Consider the following 26,990-nt stretch of genomic DNA (forward strand, 5'->3'; position numbering starts at 1 on the left):
CACCACTTACTTCGTGTTGTTGATGGGATATAGTAATCGTTTGCATATCCAAGGCTGTAGTAGACTTCATGCCAATTTGACCCATGTTGCAGGCTGCCTGCATGGCGCTGAAGTTTCAATGGCCAATAGTGCATTTCACAGTTGGTATTGCAATTATCACATGCGGACAAATTCAGAGAGCTTCGTGAGAACTACACACATAAAGTGCACTCGATTTGCGTGCAAGAGCTTCGTACTTCCATCTTTGAGCTGATAAAACGATCAAGCATCTACAGTGAATTGACAAAAGTCATAGGATACCTCCAAATATCGTATCAGTCATCCTTATGTCCGGCATATTGCAGTAACTGGACAAATCGTTGGAAGTTCCATTCAGAAATACTGAACGATGATGCCCTTACAGCCGTCTATAACTACGAAAGTGTTCCCAGTGCAGGATTTTCCGCACCAACTGACCTCTTGATCATGTCCCTAAATGTTCGATGGAATGCAAGTCGGGCGACCTGATTGGCCAGAGCGTTCGCTCGGATAATTCAGAATGTTCTTCAAACAAATCGCGAACAACTGCGACCCAGTGGCATGACATAGTTGTTTGGGAATGGTTGCGTCCACGAATGGTTGCAAATGGTCTCCAAGTAGCTGAACATAACCATTTTCAGTCAATGATCCGTTCAGTTGGATCGCTCCAAGTAAACACAGCCCACACCATTATGGAGCCACCACCAGCTTGCACAGTGTCTTGTAGGCAACTTGGATCCATAGTTTCTTGGGAACTGCGCCACATTCCAACCCTACTATCTGAAATCGGGACTCATATGACCAGGCCACGGTTTTCTAGTCGTCTAAGATTCAAAGGGTGTGGTCACGAGCCCATGAGAGTCGTTGCAGGCGATGTCGTGCTGTTAGCAAAGGCATCCGCGTCGGTCTTCTGCTACCGTAGCCCATTAACTCCAAATTCTCCTGCACTGTCCTAACGCATGCGTTCGTCGCACGTCCCACACTGATTTATGCAGTTGTTTCATGCAGTGTTGCTTGTCTGTAAGCAAACACCGCTGTTCTCGGTCGTTGAGTGAAGGCAGTCGGCCATTGTGTTGTCCGTGGTGAGAGGTAATGCCTGAAGTTTGGCAATCTCGACATTCTCTTGACACTGTGGATCTCGGAATATTGAATTCCCTAACGATTTCCTAAATGGAACGTCCCATGCCCCGACTACCATTCTGCGTTAAAAGTCTGTTAATTCATGATGTGTAGCCATCATCACGTTTGAAATCGTTTTATATGAATCGGCCAGTACAAGTAATACACTACTGGCCATTAAAATTGCTACACCAAGAAGAAATGCAGATGATAAACGTGTATTCATTGGACAAATATATTATACTAGATCTGACAGGTGATTACATTTTCACGCAATTTGGGTGTACAGATCCTGAGTAATCAGTACCCAGAAGAACCACCTCTGGCCGTAATAACGGCCTTGTTACGCCTGGGCATTGAGTCAAACAGAGCTTGGATGGCGTGTACAGGTACAGCTGCCCATGCAGCTTCAACACGATACCACAGTTCATCAAGAGTAGTGACTGGAGAATGTGCTGGCCAGGGCAGCAGTCGAACATTTTCTCTATCCAGAAAGGCCCGTACAGGACCTGCAACATGCGGTCGTGCATTATTCTGCTGAAATGCAGGGTTTCGCAGGGATCAAATGAAGGGTAGAGCCACGGGTTATACCACATCTGAAATGCATCGTCCACTGTTCAAAGTGCCGTCAATGCGAACAAGAGGTGACGGAGACGTGTAACCAATGGCACCCCATACCATCCCGCCAGGTGACACGCCAGTATGGTGATGACGAATACACGCTTCCAATGTGCGTTCAGCGTGATGTCGCAAAACACGGATGCGACCATCATGATGCTGCAAACAGCTTAACGGCCCATCTGATGGACTGATCACCAACAATTAACTTTTTATACCTGGGTTCCACAGTCAGGTAGAACTTCATAAAAGACATCATAATTACGCCAGTGACTGTAACACTTTCTTTATTTCACGATTGCAATTTCGGCCTTAGGCCATTATCAAGTGAAGATGTTATGGCTACTAGGCCATGTCAACCTAAAATGAGCTGACACTTTTATATGTCTTTGTCACTATTATTAAATACATTGGTGACGCTCTTACATAGTGCGAGCACACACATCCATGTCATACAACAACACAGTCTGTAGACACTCATGTTCGTTGGCCCATCACTAGTCATATATGCGCTGGAATTTAACCCAGCAAATACTTGTGCTCTGTAACTTCACGCTGCCACCTCTCGTCCCATTGCCGGCCTAGTATTGGCAGTGAAACTTTGAGTACATATATGACCAGTGATGGGCCAACGAATATGAGTGTCTACAGACTATGTTGTTGTATGACATATGGATATGTGTGCTCGCACTATGTAACAGCGTCACCAATGTATTTAATAGTAGTGACAACGATATATAAATGTGTCAGCTCATTTTAGGTTGACATGGACTAATGGCCATAACATCTTCACTTGATGCTGGCCTAAGGCCGAAATTGCAGTCGTGAAATAAAGAAAATGTTACAGTCACTGGCGTAAATATGACGTCTTTTATAAAGGAGCCAGCCACTGTGGCCGATCGGTTCTAGGCGCTTCAGTCCAGAACCGCGCTGCTGCTACGGTCGCAGGTTCGCATCCTGCCTCGGGCATGGATGTGTGTGATGTCCTTAAGTTAATTAGGTTTAAGTAGTTCTACGTCTAGGGGACTAATGACCTCAGATGTTAAGTCCCATAGTGCTTAGAGCCATTTGAACAATTTTTTATAAATGATCACCAACAGTGTCACATTCCCTCACTCCAAGAGACATTCTGGAAAGGTTTGGAATTGAACCCAGGACATTGCATCAAATATTCGTGCTCTGGAACTTCACCAGGACTCGAATCGGCGTACCTTCAACTCAAGCGCCACAGAACAGGCCTCGGTAATGGAGGCTGGCTTAACATTGTGCAACACTTGTGATAACTCTCTGTGATTGTAACTGGAGTTGGCGTGTACAACATCTGTTGCTGGGGCAACCTGGAGGCAACTGAATATTTCAGCACCTCAACTCCCGTAGTTACTGAGGCGCCCGCACTTACTCCTTTCCTCAGCTGCAGCCTTCCTGCCTCCCAGCTGAGAAAGGGAAGAAAAACAGCTGCCGAGCTACTACCAGCACTCGCAGCCGCAGACGTAACAGATGGAACAGCCCTCTAGGGTCGGCTGGTCCCCCAGGTGAGTGGATGATAAAGCGGTGTGCGCCAGCCGCCGTCTGAACTACAGGCAGTTATCTTCAGCTGGGTCGTGCCTTCTGACACCAGCACGTTCGTGTACCGTCAGATGCTGCATTTAACATCACCGTGTTTCAAAAAACATGTTAGGAAGTTACTACAAAAGCAAAGACAGCTTACTCACAGATTTAAGCGAATTCAGGGTCTAGTTGGCAAACAAATGCTGAACGAAGACAAAATGGTTGTAAAGAGAGGAATGCAGGAAGCGTTCATCGAATTCGAATGTAAAATTTTCCCGTACTTTTAGTCTTATGGATATCAGTAAGCAGATCAAAATAATCTATTCAGTCGCCGAATGACTACTGGCACCGGCGCGAATGACAGAGGAAAGACCGAAACTCTGAGTTCAGTGTGCCGATATTGTTTCACTGCGGATTATCGTAATATGGTTCCTCTTTCAGTCATCACACGAACATCAAATTGTCATAAACTAAATACAAAATCGACTAAAACTGCTCAACAGCGAAAAGCTGTTTGGACGTAACGAGGCGTGAGGTACGTGTGATAGTCCATAGATTCCTCTTGATTCTGGTGAGAGCGAAAACGCAAATATTTTGATTTACGTACCTGAATAAATTGACGATCATACTAGCAGTGATACCAGTGTGCAGTCCAGACAGCAAATTTATTGGAGCACCTACAGTTTAAGCCATTTGCTCCATTGTAGGCATCAGAAGCAAGAAGAATAACATAATACAATAACTGCAATGTAAATCGTCACTAATAGTACATTTTCCAGCAGCGACTGACCAGTGCTGCTGCATGGCGGTAAAAAATGGTTCAAATGGCTCTGAGCACTATGGGACTTAACATCTGAGGTCATCAGTCCCCTAGAACTTAGAACTACTTACACCTAACTAACCTAAGAACATTACACACATCCATGCCCGAGGCAGGATTCGAATCTGCGACCGTAGCGGTCTCGCGGTTCCAGACTGAAGCGCCTAGAACCGCTCGGCCACAACGGCCGACATGACGTTAATATTCACCGCGGGCCAGGTCGGTGCCATCGCTGCGGGAGTACTAGTTATTCTTAGTGTTTCACTGGCCCTGATAATACATATCGATTAAACGAATATTTCATACATGATTTTCAGACCGCTCCATCAACTGGGCACGTAAAATTCCGCAATAAAAATAATTTTGTTTGTAACGAGAAAGAAACCAACGCTTCCCGTCGGCACGGAGGGGCCACTTGAAATACGTGATGAACACTATTTATTTGGGTTCACTCCAGCAACAAATATATTTAGTTATGGTACATGTGGTCTCCGACGACAATTTCTCATGTTAGGGACGATTTACGTTAAGATGGTTTAGCGTGCTAATGACAGCAGTGGCATTCGTAGTAAAATATAACTTTCTGTTGATATTACTTGAAAGAATGTTAAATCTTGTTAAGTAGAAAGAATTTTTATAATCTAGATGACTTCTATTGACAGTAAATAGTAGCTTTTATAAGTGAAGTTAGCAACATGAGATTTACTTTTTATAGTTTCTGTAGAAAAGTTCTGGAAGATGTCATTCAGCGGCAAATGGCTAGCTTTTAAAGAGCAGTATTTTTTGTTATTAGTGTCCAGAAGTGGGGTCGACTAATGATAAAATATAGAATATCTGAGAATCTGGAAATAACTCCTAAATAATTTGGTGAAACCCTATTTTTTTCCAACAATGCAGGTTATTATTTAGAAAAATTATTTCGTACATTTACAAGTTTCATGGCAGACATCTTCTGCAAAGAAAACACAATGGAATTTGCCAACTTACGGTGGAAATTAGTTATCGTTAATAAAGTTTAATATTTTCTGTTTAGAACAAATGTTCAAATGTGTGTGAAACCTTATGGGACTTAACTGCTAAGGTCATCAGTTCCTAAGCTTACACACTACTTAACCTAAATTATCCTAAGGACAAACACACACACCCATGCCCGAGGGAGGGCTCGAACCTCCGCCGGGACCAGCCGCACAGTCCATGACTGCATTGCCCTAGACCGCTCGGCTAATCCCGCGGCCCTGCTTAGAAATTAGAATGCTCATCAGCAGAGCAAATCATTGTAGGAAATGATAATATCGCGGTAACTGCGATGAATAATACGTCATAAGATAAAAATAATAATTACAACATTAATAAATAGAGCTCACTGGAGCTAAAATGTCTGCCAAGATAGAATCTGGCTCTCAAATGATTCTTCACGGCAATGCTGGAAGTAAATCCTTTGTCTAACACTGAGAGGTACATCCTCCAGCAGTTCTGGCAACATACACTCCTGGAAATGGAAAAAAGAACACATTGACACCGGTGTGTCAGACCCACCATACTTGCTCCGGACACTGCGAGAGGGCTGTACAAGCAATGATCACACGCACGGCACAGCGGACACACCAGGAACCGCGGTGTTGGCCGTCGAATGGCGCTAGCTGCGCAGCATTTGTGCACCGCCGCCGTCAGTGTCAGCCAGTTTGCCGTGGCATACGGAGCTCCATCGCAGTCTTTAACACTGGTAGCATGCCGCGACAGCGTGGACGTGAACCGTATGTGCAGTTGACGGACTTTGAGCGAGGGCGTATAGTGGGCATGCGGGAGGCCGGGTGGACGTACCGCCGAATTGCTCAACACGTGGGGCGTGAGGTCTCCACAGTACATCGATGTTGTCGCCAGTGGTCGGCGGAAGGTGCACGTGTCCGTCGACCTGGGACCGGACCGCAGCGACGCACGGATGCACGCCAAGACCGTAGGATCCTACGCAGTGCCGTAGGGGACCGCACCGCCACTTCCCAGCAAATTAGGGACACTGTTGCTCCTGGGGTATCGGCGAGGACCATTCGCAATCGTCTCTATGAAGCTGGGCTACGGTCCCGCACACCGTTAGGCCGTCTTCCGCTCACGCCCCAACATCGTGCAGCCCGCCTCCAGTGGTGTCGCGACAGGCGTGAATGGAGGGACGAATGGAGACGTGTCGTTTTCAGCGATGAGAGTCGCTTCTTCCTTGGTGCCAATGATGGTCGTATGCGTGTTTGGCGCCGTGCAGGTGAGCGCCACAATCAGGACTGCATACGACCGAGGCACACAGGGCCAACACCCGGCATCATGGTGTGGGGAGCGATCTCCTACACTGGCCGTACACCACTGGTGATCGTCGAGGGGACACTGAATAGTGCACGGTACATCCAAACCGTCATCGAACCCATCGTTCTACCATTCCTAGACCGGCAAGGGAACTTGCTGTTCCAACAGGACAATGCACGTCCGCATGTATCCCGTGCCACCCAACGTGCTCTAGAAGGTGTACGTCAACTACCCTGGCCAGCAAGATCTCCGGATCTGTCCCCCATTGAGCATGTTTGGGACTGGATGAAGCGTCGTCTCACGCGGTCTGCACGTCCAGCACGAACGCTGGTCCAACTGAGGCGCCAGGTGGAAATGGCATGGCAAGCCGTTCCACAGGACTACATCCAGCATCTCTACGATCGTCTCCATGGGAGAATAGCAGCCTGCATTGCTGCGAAGGGTGGATATACACTGTACTAGTGCCGACATTGTGCATGCTCTGTTGCCTGTGTCTATGTGCCTGTGGTTCTGTCAGTGTGATCATGTGATGTATCTGACCCCAGGAATGTGTCAATAAAGTTTCCCCTTCCTGGGCCAATGAATTCACGGTGTTCTTATTTCAATTTCCAGGAGTGTATATGCCACAAAGACGCGATATATCCGTCCGTTGAGGCGAAATGGAAGAATGTGTGGTCCGATCACACCGAATCGCTGTTGATGAGCACGAGATGGAGTATCAAGTAGATTCACATGTTCCAGGTGCCACACCAAGCTCACCTGTGTTTTCGAATTTCATTATCACCCTCTTTAAGGGAAGGTTTACTATCTTTTGGTTCAAAAAATCGGTATTTTTAAAATTCCATTTTTGGCTCCATAAAAGTGTTTAGAATCCGCTCCTGAAACGGTTTTCCCGAATACGGAACGGAAATGTTTGTTATTCGCAGCTGAACAAAAAAAAAATTCATCTGCCTGAAATCGGCCTTTCTCACGCACCAGTTTTTTTTCTTTCGGGGAACGAGTTATTGTACCGGTACTTTGGAGGAGGAAACACACAAATTCAAATGAAAGTTTGAACGCATGTGTTTGGAAGTAAGACCTCAAGCATTTGCATTCTGGTGCGAAGACTTTGGAGATTGCGACTTCCCTGGGAGCGAGCAGCTTCAACGAAGGGTGTTCAGCAATTATGAAGACCATGACAACGATGGACGTCACCCTGGGACTCTATTCGACGCAGTTCGCCAAGTATTCGGACGACCACCGGATTCAAGTTGCCGAAAACCGCTTGTCACCGGACAGCTGAAAATGTGTGCCTCGACCGAGACTCGAAACCGGAATCTCCTGCTTACATGGCAGACGCTCTATCCATTTGAGCCGCCGAGGACACAGAGGATAGGGGCTCTATGAATATAGTGCAGAACAATAAGTTGCGAATCTGGGTCTCACGGGAGACGTGACAGAGATACGTCCCTGCAGTCGCACTATCATCTGTGTCCTCGGTGGCTCAGATAGACCAGCCAGCACGGTAGCTCAACGTGTTCGGTCAGAGGGCTGCTCGCCCTCTGTAATAAAAAAAACTGAGTCAAGGAATCAATGATCAACTGCTGTCTTGTGACGTCCGCCCAGACCAAACGCAACTAACTATATCGAACAAAATGAAAAAAAAAAAGATGGATAGAGCGTTTGCCATGTAAGCTGGAGATCCCGGGTTCAAGTCCTGGTCGGAACACACCTTTTCTAATGTCCCCGTTGACTTATATCAACGCCTGTATGCATCTAAAGGTATTCATTTCATTGTAATTTAACTATAACTACTCTGTACTAGCCGACATTATTGTCGATCCTGCTGTCGGATAACACTAACATTTTGATACAATATTTCAGCTGTCCATCTGTTCGCCATCTTCAGGTTAACGCGATATTTGGTAATCTATCCGGAACTGATTACTACCGTAAGCGGTGGGCATTTTGTACGGTGCAGAAAACCTACAGTGCGTGCGGCACGTATTATCGCTGCGGCCCCTAAAGCCGTCGGCACACGGACCGTGCATCCGAACGTTGAGCGTTGAGCGTAGCGAGTTTCTGACGTCATAGCGTGGAATAGCACGTTCGGGAGTCTTTCCGAACGTGCAGAGCAATATCTGGCATGTCAGATATTTTGAGCGTGCGTGTGAGCGTTGACCAATGAGATGGCACAACGCCACCTACGTCACACGCTCGCCGTCTCCCTTCAGTACAGAGTTGTGAGGCGCCATATTGGCATTCATTTCAAGCCTATATGTATATATGCCGTTTCTGAGTACCAGCGAATTGAGAATCACTGGAGAACCCGTTGTTAACTGTGTGATTCGTTCCAATAAAATAATGAGAAACATCATATTTGTGGCAAAAGAATTATTGTAACTTGCGTGTAATGAGAGTAGGCTATTTGAAGGCAGCGACACACTGAAGATCCACCCAAAACGCATTGTTCTTGGTACAATTTATTATAATTAAATTTCAGTTAGCAATGATTAAGGTTTTCAGTAAGGGTAAGATAATATGATTAGATGTCAAAAGTGTGTTGTAGGCTTAGCGTAATGCGTAGCGTCACTGAGTTTGTTGGGGCGGTGGTTCGCGTCTTGACCGTTCCAAATTTTTTTCCTAACATTCCCGTATTTATTAGGTTCTGATACTTTATTATTAGTTTACTATAAGTATATACTATAATATTTGATGTTACGTAAATACAAGTTCACCCTTTTTGAGGGTTGACTTTGTCCGATTGGCTTAATCTACAGGACAGCTTGCGCTTCTTGTGTAAAGATATTTTGCTCCTTTTTCTTTTACGCTCCGTAATTCACATGTTGCAAAGATTCTGCTGCTGGGTAGGAAGAATGTGCAAAAGAATTTAAGAATAAGCCTTCTCTGGCTGATTAATAGTATTATGGGAGTTGTTTGTCGTTGTGCCTGTAGAGAGCTGTATTGTGTTCATCGAAGTTGAACCTTCGTGTAAACAAACGTAAGTGCTCTACCACTGGCGATCGACTACTCTGTTCCAACATTAGAAGTAGGTTTTACTTACGTATTTTATTGTGATTCGAGAGCGAAAGAAACTCTGACACGCGCTAAAGCATCGAATATAGTAAGTTTCTTTTTAGGAGTGGTGACTCTCAGCTCTTAAATGTCAGGAAAATTTCATATTACCGCCTTGAGCTGCTGGTAAAATACTTTGTTTACACAACCACTTTCAGTCGTCTGACCATCATCAGGTTTATAAAAGCATTCACAGCATTGTGTTGGGAGACATATAAAATCATTATAGTCAGGTGATAAAACCATGAAGTATGCATTGCTATCGTATCATCACATAAATTAAATCGTTAGTTTATAAAAGCTGTGGTAGGTAGTTTACTTATTCATGTTAAAACTGTAATCGGCGACAACATTGTGAACAGATTCATTGATGAATCTGCTCAAAGCGTTAAGTCGACTTCAGTTTCAACATGTATGAGCACACTACCTAGCACAGTTTTTACAGACTGACAACGTAATTTATACTACGATGTAACAATCGTTTTATCACCTGACGATAACGACTTTATCTGTCGCAGAACATAACGCTGTGAGTACTTCTCTGAATCTGATTGTTGTCACACCAATGAAACTCGTGTAAATAAAACATTTTACGAGCAGCACAAGGCGGTAATATGTCATTTTCCAAATTTAAGTTGTTTTGTTAATCACTATATTTAGCACTAGTGTGATGCTTCGCTTAAAGTCAGAAATGCAAAGTACATTACTGGCCATTAAAGTTGCTACACCAAGAAGAAATGCAGATGATAAACGGGTATTCATTGGACAAATATAATATACTTGAACTGAAATGTGATCACATTTTCACGCAATTTGGGTGCATAGATCCTGAGAAATCAGTACCCAGAACAACCACCTCTGGCCGTAATAACGGCCTTGAAACGCCTGGGCATTGAGTCAAACAAAGCTTAGATGGCGTGTACAGGTACAGCTGCCCATACAGCTTCAACACGATACCACAGTACATCAGGAGTAGTGACTGGCGTATTGTGACGAGCCAGTTTCTCGGTCACCATTGACCAGACGTTTTCAACTGGTGAGAGATCTGGAGAATGCGCTGGCCAGGGCAACAGTCGAACATTTTCTGTATCCATAAAGGCCCGTACAGGACCTGCAACATGTGGTCGTGCATTATCCTACTGAATGTAGGGTTTCGCAGGGATCGAATGAAGGGTAGAGCCACGGGTCGTAACACCTCTGAAATGTAACGCCCACTGTTCAAAGTGCCGTCAATGCGAACAAGAGGTGACCGAGACGTGTAACCAATGGCACCCCATACCATCACGCCGGGTGATACGCCAGTATGGCGATGACGAATAGACGCTTCCAATGTGCGTTCACCGCGACGTCGCCAAACGCAGACGCGAACATCATGATGCTGTAAACAGAACCTGGATTCATCCGAAAAAATGACGTTTTGCCATTCGTGTACCCAGGTTCGTCGTTGAGTACACTATCGCAGGCGCTCCTGTCTGTGATGCAGCGTCAAGGGTAACCGCAGCCATCGTCTCCGAGCTGATAGTCCATGCTGCTGCAAACGTCGTCGAACTGTTCGTGCAGATGGTTGTCTTGCAAACGTCCCCACCTGTTGACTCAGGGATCGAGACGTGGCTGCACGATCCGTTACAACCATGCGGATAAGATGCCTGTCATCTCGACTGCTATTGGTACGAGGCAGTTGGGATGCAGCACGGCGTTCCGTATTACCCTCCTGAACCCACCGATTCCATATTCTGCTAACAGTCATTGGAACTCGACCAACGCGAGCAGCAATGTCGCTATACGATAAACCGAAATCGCGATAGGCTACAATCCGACCTTTATCAAAGTCGGAAACGTGATGGTACGCTTTTCTCCTCCTTACACGAGGCATCAACACAACGTTTCACCAGGCAACGCCGGTCAACAGCTGTTTGTGTATGAGAAATCGGTTGGAAACTTTCCTCATGTCAGCACGTTGTAGGTGTCGACACCGGCGCCAATCTTGTGTGAATGCTCTGAAAAGCTAATCATTTGCATATCACAGCGTCTTCTTCCTGTCTGTTAAATTTCGCGTCTGTAGCACATCTTCGTGATGTAGCAATTTTAATGGCCAGTAGTGTAGATTTTGTTTTACTTTCAGTTTTTTTAGACAGTTTATCAATTTGTAATTCGTTCACTTCAATGACGTCAACGTTCTGTCTGCATTATTTTTCAACAACGTAATTCAAAAAATGGTTCAAATAGCTCTGAGCACTATGGGACTTAACTTCTGAGGTCATTAGTCCCCTATAGCTTAGAACTACTTAAACCTAACTAACTTAAGGACAGCACACACATCCATTCCCGAGGCAGGATTCGAACCTGCGACCGTAGCGATCGCGCGGTTCCAGACTGTAGCGCCTAGAACCGCTCAGCCACTCTGGCCAGCCAACGTAATTCATTTAAGTAATATTTTCCAATAATTCTTAATGTTAATTAAAACTAAATCTAAACTCTGTCAGATCAGGTCCTGAAGACCCAACGGTAATAGTCGGCCGCCGTGTTATCCTTAACGCATAGGCGTCACTGCATGCGGATATGGAGGTGCATGTGGTCAGGGCACTGCTCTCCCGGCCGATGTCAGTTAACGAGACCAGAGCCCATACTTCTGAGTCAAGTACACTACTGGCCATTAAAACTGCTACACCACGAAGATGACGTGCTACAGACGAGAAATTTAACCAGCAGGAAGAAGATGCTGTGATATGCAAATTATTAGCATTTCAGAGCATTCACACTAGGTTGGCGCCGGTGGCGACACCTACAACGTGCTGACATGAGGAAAGTTTCCAACCGATTTCTCACACTCAAACAGCAGTTGACCGCCGTTGCCTGGTGAAACGTTGTTGTGATGCCTCGTGTAAGGAGGAGAAATGCGTACCATCACGTTTCCGACTTTGATAATGGTCGGATTGTAGCCTATCGCGAATGCGGTTTATCGTATCGCGACATTGCTGCTCGCGTTGGTCGAGATCCAATGACTGTTAGCAGAATATGGAATCGGTCGGTTCAGGAGCGTAATACGGAACGCCGTGCTGGATCCCAACGGCCACGTATCACTAGCAGTCGAGATGGCAGGCATCTTATCCGCAAGGCTCTAACGGATCGTGCAGCCACGTCTCGATCCCTGAGTCAACAGATGGGGACGTTTGCAAGGCGACAACCATCTGCACGAACAGTTCGATGACGTTTGCAGCAACAAGAACTATCAGCTCGGAGACGATGGCTGCGGTTACCCTTGACGCTGCATCACAGACAGGAGCGCCTGCGATGGTGTACTCAACGACGAACCTGGGTGGACGTATGTCAAAACGTCGTTTTTTCGGATGAATCTAGGTGCTGTTTACAGCATCATGATGGTCGCATCCCTGTTTGGCGACATCGCGGTGAACGCACATTGGAAGCGTGTATTCGTCATCGCCATACTGACGTATCACCTGGCGTGATGGTATGGGGTGCCATTGGTTACACGTCTCGGTCACCTCTTGTTCGCATTGACGGCACTTTGAACAGTAGACGTTACATTTCAGATGTGTTAAAACCCGTGGCTCTACCCTTCATTCGATCCCTGCGAAACCCTACATTTCAGCAGGATAATGCACGACCGTATGTTGCAGGTCCTGTACGGGCCTTTCTGGATACGAAAAATGTTCGACTGCTGCCCTGGCTAGCACATTCTCCAGATCTCTCACCAATTGAAAACGTCTGGTTAATGGTGGCCGAGCAACTGGCTCGTCACAATACGCCAGGCACTACTCTTGATGAACTGTGGTATCGTGTTGAAGCTGCATGGGCAGCTGTACCTGTACACGCCATCCAAGCCCTGTTTCACTCATTGCCCAGGCGTATCAAGGCCGTGTTTACGGCCTGAGGTGGTTGTTCTGGGTACTGATTTCTCAGGATCTATGCACCCAAATTGCGTGAAAATGTGATCACATTTCAGTTCAAGTATATTATATTTGTCCAATGAATACCCGTTTATCATCTGCATTTCTTCTTGGTGTAGCAATTTTAATGGTCAGTAGTGTATATAATTCTTATTTCGCACTTAACTTTGGTGATCGGACGGAAACCGGTGGTACCACTGTGGCAAGTTAGGCCTTTATGAAAATTACTTACAAATTTATAAAATCGGATAAGTCTTCGTAGAAAAAGCTGCAGAGAGGCAATTTTATCGAAGAGGGGAGAGGCAGCTTTGATGCTTATGCTGGGGCGCAAGCTCACCTCGGTACCGTTCTGCATCTTTCACAGTCTTTGCAGGTGGAGAAGGAAGTCCTGGACGCTCTGGAGACAGTTGTCTCCTGGGTGTAGTCATCCATTTAGAGAAACACGGAAAACCTAGTTCTGGGCATCCAGAACGGGGGAGCTGAACCGCTGCTCCCGAAAGCAAGAGTAGTCACATTCACTGCGGCAACTCTTTCTGTCTAGTCCACCCAGCGTTGTGAGTTCATTTCCACAAGGATTTCGGTTAAATAGGTGAAAAGCGCACAGCTCTGCTGCCGTTAGTTAGGCAGTCTACTAATACGATTACCATTTCGCCTGTATCCTCGTGGTTTGTTCTCTCTGGAAGTTCGCCACGAGCATGAATATTTGATACGCTCGTTCGTTGGGCGGACGTTTCAGCTTATTAAATCCCCACGCCGTACTCGACAGGGGCAGAATCTTTCATCTAGGGTTCCCACTGTTTTCGAGTCGGCGCATAAACCCACCTGTTATATCCGTTATCATGAATTTTAGCCACTTCGCACATTTAACGACATATACACTATTCTCAATTTCTATTATCATAATGTTCGTGATCTTATGAATAAATTTCTAGTGTAAGTCCTTTTATCCTGTACAGAAAACATGCGTCTTACAGAAAGCAGTTTCAACCAACTACAGTCGTCAGAATACTTTTTTTTTTTTACTCTTACCATTAGCCTGGATACCCAGAGTTCAGAGTTACGTTTTATGTGGTTTTTCTAAATGGATGGTCGTACCCTGCTGACAGATATGTCAAGAACATCCAGGGTCCATTCTACACCTGCATAGGATGGGGAAAACGTATCATGGTACAAGGTAAGCCAGGGGAATAAATTAGTAGATTATTTTGAATCAAATGGGTAAATGGCCTGTTCTCGTATATGCAACAGCTCCGGTGTTAGCTACAGAGTAATGCGTCAGTGGGAAGAAGAGTGAGTGAAAGTGACCGATAGTACGTTGGAGGTGTAAAATTAACTGTTTGGTCGTGGCGTACCTCCTTGTAGCCACAGAGGTAACATGTACTACTTTTTACCCGCCTTCGGACGCGGCAGAATCCGATGCTGCATGACTTTTTACAGCGGCGGCAGAACCTTCCAGTGTGTGGTACACGTGGTGCACAGACTTTAAATTAATGTATTTTATTTACGGACAAGAAGGCAGTAGTTAGTTCACCATATGATCGGTTTTCTACTTTAGCAGACAATTAGGCGAATGAGACACCGCTTTTAAAATTTTGTGGGATGTATGACTCTCTTCCTAAACTATTACGGAGATAGTTGTAATGTATCCTGAAGGTGTTTGTACTTACTTTATCGTTAGTGGCAGTCTAATGGTATTTAGTTCATTTCTTTCCTATACATGAAGAGAATATCCTACATCTACATCTACATCCGTACTCAGCAAGCCACCTGACGGTGTGTGGCGAAGGCTACCTTGAGTACCTCTATCGGTTCTCTCTTCTCTTCCAGTCTCGTATTGTTCGTGGAAAGAAAGATTGTCGGTATGCCTCTGTGTGGGCTCTAATTTCTCTGATTTTATCCTCATGGTCTCTTCGCGAGATATACGTAGGAGGGAGCAATATACTGCTAGACTCCTCGGTGAAGGTATGTGCTCGAAACTTCAACAAAAGCCCGTAACGAACTACTGACCGTCTCTCTTGCAGTCTTCCGCTGGAGTTTATCTATCATCTCCGTAACGCTTTCGCGATTACTAAATGATCCTGTAACGAAGCGCGCTGCTCCCCGTTGGATCTTCTCTATCTCTTCTACCAGCCCTATGTGGTACGGATCCCACACCGGTGTGCAGTATTCAAGCAGTGGGCGAACAAGCGTACTGTAACCTACTTCCTTTGTTTTCGGATTGCATTTCCTTAGGAATCTTCCAATGAATCTCAGTCTGGCATCTGCTTTACCGACGATCAACTTTATATGATCATTCCATTTTAAATCACTCCTAATGCTTACTCCCAGATAATTTATGGAATTAACTGCTTCCAGTTGCTGACCTGCTATATTGTAGCTAAATGATAAAGGATCTTTCTTTCTATGTATTCGCAGCAAATTACACTTGTCTACATTTAGATTCAATTGCCATTCCCTGCACCATAGCGTCAATTCGTTGCAGATCCTCCTCCATTTCAGTACAATTTTCCATTGTTACAACCTGTCGATATACTACAGCATCATCCGCAAAAAACCTCAGCGAACTTCCGATGTTATCCATAAGGTCAATTATATATATTGTGAATAGCAACGGTCCTACGACACTTCCCTGCGGCACACCTGCCTGCGGCACACCTGAAATCACTCTTACTTCTGAAGACTTCTCTACATTGAGAATGACATGCTGCGATCTGTTATCTAGGAACTCTTCAATCCCATCACACAACTGGTCTGATAGTCCATATGCTCTTACTTTGTTCATTAAACGACTGTGGGGAACTGTATCAAACGCCTTGCGGAAGTCAAGAAACACGGCATCTACCTGGGAACCCGTGTCTATGGCCCTCTGAGTCTCGTGGACGAATAGCGCGAGTTTGGTTTCACACGATCGTCTTTTTCGAAACTCATGCTGATTCCTACAGAGTAGATTTCTAGTCTCCAGAAAAGTCATTATATTCGAACATAATACGTGTTCTCAAATTCTCCGCTAATTGCATTGAATGTATGATATGGAACAGTCAAGTGAAGAGAAAACTTCAAATGCAACAAGGAAACTGATGTCTATGTGACTTGAAAATTTTTTGTGAAGAATACATGCTTTCAATAAACAAAGTCAGCTAGATCGTATACAATTGTTTGGAACTCTTGTGACAGGACCTAGAGTGAGACACAATTTCTAAGGAGTGATGTAAGAAAAATTTCACGATGACTTCACTTGCTTTATGATGGTTAGGGTTCCGTGCCTCAATCAGCACACACGGACCCTCTCCGATGCTGGTCTGTCTGTCTGTCTATCTATCAGCCGGATATACGTATCAGGTTCAAAATTATGTTACATATTAATATCTATGGTCCCTTGGAGGTGTACAGATTTTAAGCTTCTAAGTCATTTCAGTCAAAAAGTACGGCAATTTATGTCACATACTTCCATACTCGAAATCTCACTCATCAGAACTTACAGAATGCTTCCCGTTGACCTAGAATCATGAAATTCGGTAAGGAACAAGATTTTACAGCACAGGAAACGAAAAATTCCGAAATCTGTTAATTTGTAATTATATCCCACTAAAAATTTTTTTTGTTGTTTTTTGTCCGTCTGTCTCTCTGTCCGTCTTTTAGGACCCCATTTTTCCTGGATAGTTTTGCATATCACGTTCAAATCCATGTCACATACAAAATTCTATGGTTCGTTGTTGGGTAAAAAAAATTAAGTTTCTAAGTCATTGCAATCAAAAGATTGTCATGTATGTCGCAAACTCACTTATCAAAAGCTATAGGATACTCCCCGTTGACCTATAATCATGGAATTCGGTAAGAAGTAAGATTTTACAGTACAAGTAAAACAAAAAATCTGAAACATCTTAAACTGTAATTATATTACAAAAAATATCTTTTGCCATCTGAACATACACTGATGAGCCAATACGTTTTGACCAGCTGCTTAATACCTTGTTTGTCCGTTTTTGGAAAGAAATATATCAGTGATCCTGCTTATCAGGAATCCGAAAGCTTGTTGATAGGTTTGTGGAGATATGTAGCATTAAATATCTACGCACAGGTCACATAATTAGCGTAAATAAGGGTCTGCTGATTTGTGTCCGCGGTGATGGCACCCGATATAGAGATAGATGGATTCCATAGGATTTACATCAGGCGTATTTGGCGACCAAGACATCACCGTGAGTTCACTATAATGCTCCTCAAACCACCGTAACACGGTTCTGGCTCAGAGACACGGAGAATTACTCTACTGAAAGATGCCATGGCCGTCGGGAAACATCAAGCATGAAGGGATGCAGGTGGTACGCAGCTGTCAGCGTCCCGTGCAAGCCCAGGAGAATGTTTCCCACAGCATAATACTGCTCCCAGCAGCCTGCACACGTCGCGCGCTGCACGTTTCGACCCGCCGTTCACCTCGATGGTGGCGTTTGTGGAGACGACGATCGACCTAGTGTAGCAAAAACGTGATTCACCCGAAGAGCCGACACGTTTCCATTGATCGACGATTAAATCCCGATGGTCCCGTGCCTACTGCGCTCGTAACTGATGATGTCGTTGAGTGAACATGTGAACACGTAGGGGTGGTCTGCTGCGGTGCTCCCTCTTCAACTATGTACGGTGAATGATGAAATGTGTGACGAGGGCCTCCCGTCGGGTAGACCGTTCGCCTGGTGCAAGTCTTTCGATTAGACGCCACTTCGGCGACTTGCGCGTCGATGGGGATGAAATGATGATGATTAGGACAACACAACACCCAATCCCTGAGCGGAGAAAATCTCCGACCCAGCCGGGAATCGAACCCGGGCCCTTTGGATTGACAGTATGTCGCGCTGACCATTCAGCTACCGGGGGCGGACAACTATGTACGGTGAACGCTGTGCTCCGAAACATTTGTGCGTGCAGCATTGTACTCTTTCGACATAGATGCCACAGATCACCATCTATCTTACTTTACAGAACAGACAAGCCTCCGAACCCCACGTTCTGTGAAGAGTCGTGGAAGTCTAACCACTTAGCGCCTAGTGTTAGTTTCACTGTCCATCTACATCTTTCCGTGGTTGCTCACGACATTCGACCAACTTCACCGTTTTCAATATACTCGTTGACAGGCTTTGCGTAATAATAATCTGTCCTTTGACAAAGTCTCTTATCTCAATGGGTTTCCCCATTTGCAGCCCATATCTTCGTTAGGGTATACCCCCTCCGTCTCTGCTGCGCCTACGTACTTTTCATTGCTCGTCACATGCCCGCAACGCCACCACGTGACATCCAGCCTCGGGGTGGGCGGTGGTAATAATGTTTTGTCTTATCAGTGAACATTGCGTTGATCGTCTGTCAAAAGCGTAACAGACGAACATTACTGCACGCAAACATAAAATGTTAAGTTGTAGTCATCTTTTAGCAAGTACACTCATGCTCATAAATTAAGGATAATTGCAGAATGTTGTGCCACACAACGTGGCACTACACAAAACTGGCGCTAATAGCATATGCACATTGGGAACACACACGACACATATCTGTAAGTCCACAGTATTAGTGATAAGTTGAGAAAACCGTCCCGAAACACATGTGCTACAAAACTCCACTGTTTCCTGCGCATGTACCCCAACATCGATATGAGCTATGATCACCATGCACACGTACACAGGCCGCACAACGGTTGGCATACTCTAGATCAGGTGGCCGAGTAGCTGCTGGGGTACAGCCTCCCATTCTTGCACCAGTGCCTGTCGGAGATCCTGAAGTGTCCTAGGGGTTTGAAGACGTGCAGCGATACGTCAACCGAGAGCATCCCAGACGTACTTGATGTAGATTAGGTCTGGAGAACAGGCAGGTCACTCCATTCGCCTGATATCTTCTGTTTCAAGGTACTCCTCCACGATGGCAGTTCAATGGGGCCGTGCGTTATCATCCATCAGGAGGAAGGTGGGACCCACTGTACCCCTGAAAAATGATGTCCCAATACACCTGTCCTGTTACAGTGTTCCTCTCTCAAAGATGTGCAGGGGTGTACGTGCACCAATCATAATCATGTGTTCTTGACACCAGGCTTTACGGGCTCTCCTGTGACCAGGGGTCAGTGGAATGCACCTTGCAGGCCTCCGGGCGAATAAACCATGTCCGTTCAGTCGTCTGTAGACTGTGTCTGGAGACAACAGTTCCAGTGGCTGCGGTAGGGTCCCGAGCACGGCTACCTGCAGTACTCCGTGGCCGTCTGTGTGCACTGATAGTGAGATATCGGTCTTCTTGTGGTGTTGTACACTGTAGACGTCCCATACTGTAGTGCCTGGACACGTTTCCTATCTGCTGGAATCATTGCCACAACTTGAGGTTCCTCTTCGTGGCACACGGAGGGCCCGTGCTACGACCTGCTGTGTTTGACCAGCCTCCAGTCGCCCTAGTATTCTACCCCTCGTAACGTTATCTGTATGTGTTCTTTGAGCCATTTTCAACACAGTCACCATTAGCACGTCTGAAAACGTCTGCACACTTACTCGCTGCACCGTATTCTGACATGCACCAACGCACCTCGGCGTATGTGGACTGCTGCACCACATGTTCATACCCCGAGGTGATTTAAAACCGCAAACAGCCCACCAGAGCATTGTTTCACCTTGTATCAGCACTATCCTTAATTTATGAGCATTAGTGTAAATAAAAATAAACATATACAAATTTAAGTACCCTGCGCTCTTCTTATTGTATGTCCAATTTTGTCGGAAAACTAATGTAGAGATTTTGATACGGTCTTCGAATTCCCGGGATCAATATCTTGCCAATATTGATAGCGATAACAGATTGAAATTCTCGATTCCTGGGATGAATGAACTATCTATGTATACACAATTAAGTTTGTGCACAACCTTCATTACATGAGTCCTACTAGCACTTATAGAATTTTTTTATAAGAACATATCATTTGCACGTTGAGGAGTTTGTTTAGGAAAGCACTTGACTAAGGCAAGGATCTGGTTTTACTCTTCTATCGTACGTACCTTATGTATCTGGATAGGCTGGACGTACTTGCATCACTGCGTAGAAGGGTCGCGTTGAAGTTTGAAGATGATGTGATTATACAGTTTGACCCTGCAAATGATAAATAAAAATAAACTAATTACTCTACTGAAACTAGTTATTATACAATTTTTGTGTCAATGTTGAATACGCGTCCCTCCCCCACAAATTTTTAAATATCAATATCGCTCAAGAACATCGGTTTAAGAAGTTCTTTATCGAGCTTAATTAAAGCGATGTACTAGGAAAAAATCGTTTCAGAAAGATGCTTTTAATCTGCAGAGAAGTGTGCTGTGTTTTGAAACTTTTTGGCACATTACAACTGTTTGTCGGATCAGGACTCGAACCGAAGATCCTCGCCTTCCACGAGCAATTCCCCTAGCTATTGAGCTATCCAGGCACGATGGCGCCCTGTTCTCACAGCTTTACTTCTGCAAGCTCCTCTCCTCTGGAGCCAGCCGATGTGGCTGAGCGGTTCTAGGCGCTTCAGTCCGGAACCACGCGGCTGCTACGGTCGCAGGTTCGAATCCTGCCTCTGGCATGGATGTGTGTGTTGTCCTTAGGTTAGTTAGGTTTAAGTAGTTTTAAGTCCAGGGGACTGATGACCTCAGAAGTTAAGTCGCATAGTGCTCAGAGCCATTTGAACCATTAAACTCCTGGGCAAGTTGCGCGTTAAGAAAATGGTTCAAATGGCTCTAAGCACTATGGGACTTAACATCTGAGATCATCAGTCCCCTGGACTTAAAACTACTTAAACCTAACTAACCTAAGGACATCACACACATCCATGCCCGAGGCAGGATTCGAACCTGCGACCGTAGCAGCCGCGTGGTTCCGGACTGAAGCGCCTAGAACCGCTCGGCCACAGCGGCAGGCTGCGCGTTATGAAGAGCAATTTATGAAACTCCGTAGCCTTCCTATTTCACTGCCGGGAATAAAAGACAATCCACGTTTTTCTATCGTGAACCACCATATCGACACAGCAGGACCAGGAGAATAGTTCACCTTGCCAACTTCTTCCTGCTGCGATAAAAAATACATTAAACCATAAATCAGCTGGATACAAATAGCCGCGATTTTATTACCGTCTTCTTGCAGCTGACGGATTCGCTTTGAGCGTTCGATTGGGGCTGTATTGATACAGCCACAAGTGGCAAGTCGATACAGGGGAAAACCACGGAGAGGCAGAAATGGAAATTCAGTCAGCTTTCGCAACAACAGGAACAAATCCCGAAACAACATAACGCGTCGTTATCAACATGACGGCGAGAGACATCGACGCGGGTGCCATTTCGGCACTTAAGGGGAGTTCATCGTCGACAAGCACGAAAAATGGGCGATGTTTAGAATTTTTTTCATACAAGGATCGTTGTTATTAAAATTGTAGTTTTGCCGCTTTATTATACATCCATACAGGTGGCTGAGAATGACTTATAAGTTCGTGGCGCCCTCCATCGGTAATTCTGAAATTCAGTAAGGTGTCGGCCCACCCTTAACCTTGACGACAGTTTTCACTCTCGCTGGCATACGTTCAATCAGTTGCTGGAAGGTTTCTTGGGGTGTGGCAGCCCATTCTTCACGGAGTGCTGCTCTGAGGAGAGGTATCGATGTCGGTTGGTGAGGCTTGGCATGAAGTCGGCGTTGCAAAACAACCCAAACGTGTTCTATAGGATTCAGATCAGGTCTCCGTGCAGGCCAGTCCATTACAAGGATGTTATTATCGTATAACCTCTCTGCCACATGCCATGCATTATGAACAGGTGCTCGATCGTGTTGAAAGATGCAATCGTCATTCCCGAACTGCTTTTCAACAGTGGGAAGCCAGAAGGTGCCTGAAACATCAGTGTAGGCCTGTACTGTGTTAGTGCCACGCAAAACAACAAAGGGTGCAAGCTCACTCCATGAAAAACACGACCACACCATACACCACCGTCTCCGAATTTTGCTGTTGGTACGACACACGCTGGCCGATGACATTCACTGGGCATTCGCCATACCCACACCTATCATTGGATTTCCACGTTTTGTACCGTGATCCGTCATTCTACACAACGTTTTTCCACTGTTCAATCGTCCAACGTTTGCGCTCCTTACACACCAAGCCAGGCGTCGTTTTGCATTTACCGGAATGATGTGTGGATTATGAGCAGCCGCTCGACCATGAAATCCAAGTTTTATCGCCTCCCGCCTAACTGTCATAGTACTTGCTGTGGATCCTGATGGAGACTGAAATATCTGCGTGATGGTCTGGATAGAAGTCTGCCTATACACATTACGACCTTCTTCAACTGTCGGCGGTCTCTGTCAATCAACAGACGAGGTCGGCCTGTACGCTTTTGTGCTGTACGTGTCCCTTCATGTTTTCCACTTCACTGTCACATCGGGGACGGTGGATCTAGGGATGTTTAGGAGCATGAAAATCTCGCGCACTGATGTATAACACAAGTGACACCCCATCACCTGATCACGTTCGAAGTCCGTGAGTTCCACGGAGCGCCCCATTCTGCTCTCTCACGATGACTAATGCCTACTGAGGTCGCTGATATGGAGTACATGGCAGTAGGTGGCAGCACAATGCACCTAATATGAAAAACGTGTATTTTTGGGGGTGTCCGGATACTTTTGATCACGTAGTGTTCATGCATGTATGAAAAAATCCTTTTATCTCATAACACATTAGAAATGTTAGTTGCAGCCATTGTCAAAGTATGCACCTCGCGGCGCATTCTGGTTTGTGCGATTTTGAACCATTTGAACTGTGCGGCATGGGATATTTGTTTCTGGGCATGTAAGATTTGTAGAAGTCCTACAGAGATACATGAAAAAAATTTTCTTTTAGTTGAATGTCCGACTGCAACTCTATGCATTTCATCCGAATACCTTCTGAAACGTATCTATTTTAATTGTAAAAGATGTCGCATAAATACAAAAATTTCTATTATATTTTTGAAAATCCTGAAAGTGATTTTCAAATTCATGCATCATATCGGAAAGTATGGCTGCATATTTCAAACCATCTTTAGGATTATGTTTCAGTTTATCGTAACTTTACGTAAGCGGAATTTAAACGAACAATGGTTTGTCGTACAGGGCCACGAGAAAAACAATTGAGATATAAATTTCAGGGAAAACCCTCAATAAAAGTGGCGGTCTTAGGCGCAGCTTGGAACCCGGCCATCAGAAGACTGAAGTTGGTGCGGCTCTCTTGCAACTAGGACTGTTGATATTATTAAAAATGTCGGGAATCCGATGTATCGATATTTAAGAAATATCACTAACCGCTCTCGAATTATCGAGAAAGGATCGTTATATCGATATATCGACGAAAAAAATACAGCGTACCTGACAAAAAAATTCGGCTGCACATTGTAAATATACTGCCGGTTTTAGAGCTGTATATTTAAGTACCGACTTATTATTAGATAGTCTGTACATCAAGAAGCTAGCAGCTTGCCTATCCCCCTTAGAACAAGAATTGATAGGAAAACGATGTACGTTCACGCTTAGCGATAACCACTTTGCTAACAATGGTAACTGCATGTACGTGGCACAATAAATGGTACCCGATTAGTCCATCTTTCGGTTTCGTCACATATCAGATTTATCCGGAACGCTTCGTGTCAGCTTCCCTCTTTTTTCATTTCTGCCAACGCCAGCGACCGAGCAGCTGTAGTGTCAGAATTGCGTGCTGAAGCTAAACGTTCCAGTTTCTGTTGGTAGCGCCGAGGGCCGATTGCATCAGCATTTCCCCTCAAACGCTCCACTCACCATAAAGATCAATCTTGTCATTTAGGTTTTTGTTCATCATTTTCAGCAACTGTTTTTGAAGAATGCCGGCGTGAAGAAATAGCACAGTAGTTGCATCAGATTTTTTTTTTTTTTAAGCAACTGATGTGCTATTTCTTAACGTCGGAAATCTTGTTATTCCATTCACACACCACCGCTCAGTGCAACCGGATTTCTTCTTTTGTGTCGCACATATTTGGTTCACACCATCAAAGACAAAGAGTGGATGTGATGAATGTTCAAAAAGTAGCAAGACCCCTTCATACAGTGAAAGTAAAATTATGTTCTACTACAGGGTGAGGCACAAAGGATGAGCACCCCGTCTTCACGCCACAACTGCCCCATTGGGACCATCCGACAGCCGTGTCATCCTCAGTGGAGGATGCAGATATGAGGGGCATGTGGTCAGCATACCGCTCTCCCGGTCGTTATGGTGGTTTTCTTTGACCGGAGCCACTACTATTCGATCGACTAGCTCCTCAATTGGCATCACGAGGCTGAGTGTACCCCGAAAAATGGCAACAGCGCGTGGCGGCCCGAATGGTCACCCATCCAAGTGTCGGCTACGCCCAACAGCGCTTAACTTCGGTGATCTGACGGAAAGCGGTGTAGTCACTGCGGTAAGGCTGTTGCCCGTAAAGGATGAACGGTTTTCAAATGAACAAAACATCGTTAGGAGTGCTTCAAAAAAATTTTAATTACAGAATAACACTCAAATAATGTTGCCATTTAGCAAAATTAATGCTCAAAAACAACATCTCCAAAGTGACGGCCGTTTTCAGCGATGCACTTTTCAAGACGCTCTCAAGGCGTTCTCTGCAACATGCCGCTGTCTATTTGGACGATTTCCACACGAACAGCTTCCTTCAATTCTTCAAGTGTACATGGTTTATACACGTACACACGTGATTTGAGGTAACCCCGCAAAAAGTAGTCATGCACGGTCGGGGAACGAGGAGGCCAATAAATGTCCCCGAACCGGGAAATCACTCTACCACAAAAAACAGTCTTAATTGCTTCCACAATCAATCTTGCCGTGTGAGTTGTAGCTCCATCCTGCTGAAACCACACTCGCCGGATAGGAATACATTTTCTTCTTAGTTCAGGAAGGAAGAATTCAGCGATCATCTCTCTATATCGTTCAGAGGTTACAGTTACAGTGTTCCCATTCCCGTCTTGGTAAAAGCGTGGACCAATAACATCTGTACCTGTCACAATGCACCAAACAGTCACCTTGGGACTATGTAATGGTTTCTCTTGCAATAGGTTTTGGGTTTCACAGGCCCATTAACGACAGTTCTGCAGATTTACCATTCCATTCAAATGGAAATGAGCTTCATCAGTCATAAGCAAAATAATGTTGTCATTTTGCTCAAATATGGCCTCCATTTCTCGGGGAAAATCAAGCCGCTCTTCATAATCTCTTGGGTTTAATTTTTGCAAAAATGGTTCAAATGGCTCTGAGCACTATGCGACTTAACTTCTGAGGTCATCAGTCGCCTAGAACTTAGAACTAATTAAACCTAACTAACCTAAGGACATCACACACATCCATGCCCGAGGCAGGATTCGAACCTGCGACCGTAGCGGTCGCTCGGTTCCAGACTGTAGCGCCTAGAACCGCACGGCCTAATTTTTGCACAGTGACCATTTTGTAGGGATGAAATTTTAGGTTAGTATGCAAAATACTAAAGGTGGCAGGGTTAAAATACAGGAAGCGAAAGGCTATTTACAATATGTACAGAAACCAGATGGCAGTTATAAGAGTCGAGGGGCATGAAAGGGAAGCAGCGGTTTGGAAGGGTCCCCGATGTTATTCAATTTGTATATTGAGCAAGCAGTGACGGAAACAAAAGACAAATTCGGAGTAGGTATTAAAGTCCATGGAGAAGAAATAAAAACGTTGAGGTTCGCTGATGACATTGTAATTCTGTCAGAGACAGCAAAGGACTTGGAAGAGCAGTTGAACGGAATGGACAGTGTCTTGAAAGGAGGATATAAGATGAACATCAACAAAAGCAAAACGAGGATAATGGAATGTAGTCGAATTAAGTCGGGTGAAGCTGAGGGAATTTGATTAGGAAATGAGACACTTAAAGTAGTCAAGGAGTTTTGCTATTTGGGGAGCAAAATAACTGATGATGGTCGAAGTAGAGAGGATATAAAATGTAGACTGGCAATGGCAAGGAAAGCGTTTCTGAAGAAGAGAAATTTGTTAACATCGAGTATAGATTTAAGTGTCAGGAAGTCGTTTCTGAAAGTATTTGTATGGAGTGTAGCCATGTATGGAAGTGAAACATGGACGATAAATAGTTTGGACAAGAAGAGAATAGAAGCTTTCGAAATGTGGTGCTACAGAAGAATGCTGAAGATTAGATGGGTAGATCACATAACTAATTAGGAGGTATTGAATAGAATTGGGGAGAAAAGGAGCTTGTGGCACAACTTGACAAGAAGAAGGGACTGGTTGGTAGGACATGTTCTGAGGCATCAAGGGATCACAAATTTAGCATTGGAGGGCAGCGTGGAGGGTAAAAATCGTAGAGGGAGACCAAGAGATGAATACACTAAGCAGATTCAGAAGGATGTAGGTTGCTGTAAGTACTGGGAGATGAAGAAGCTTGCACAGGATAGAGTAGCATGGAGAGCTGCATCAAACCAGTCTCACGACTGAAGACAACAACAATAACAACATGCAAAATACGCCTTACCGAGCGATTACCGAGATGCAGCTCAGCCCAGTGTCTTCTAGCATATCGACCAGGACTAGGGAGTATCGCTTGCCGAACTCT

The 26,990-nt window shown here is 45.1% G+C and overlaps 2 protein-coding genes across 4 annotated transcripts in view; one reads left to right on the top strand and one right to left on the bottom strand.

Moving 5' to 3' along the window:
* Positions 1–26,990, bottom strand: part of LOC124788013 (calcium uptake protein 3, mitochondrial-like) — a 580,087-nt gene that overhangs the window by 376,111 nt on the left and 176,986 nt on the right. For 2 of the 3 annotated variants that reach the window (XM_047255059.1, XM_047255061.1), the window contains exon 2: positions 20,394–20,484. The exons of the other annotated variant lie outside the window; for it this stretch is intronic. The gene's annotated coding sequence lies outside the window, so the exon portion shown is untranslated. The remainder of the gene's footprint in view (positions 1–20,393; positions 20,485–26,990) is intronic. 3 annotated transcript variants of the gene reach the window in all.
* The window catches only part of LOC124788507 (GTP-binding protein Rhes), a 677,045-nt gene that overhangs the window by 288,880 nt on the left and 361,175 nt on the right, over positions 1–26,990 (top strand). The window lies entirely within an intron of this gene.

Source organism: Schistocerca piceifrons, chromosome 3, assembly GCF_021461385.2.
Source record: "Schistocerca piceifrons isolate TAMUIC-IGC-003096 chromosome 3, iqSchPice1.1, whole genome shotgun sequence".
NCBI classification, from domain to species: domain Eukaryota; kingdom Metazoa; phylum Arthropoda; class Insecta; order Orthoptera; family Acrididae; genus Schistocerca; species Schistocerca piceifrons.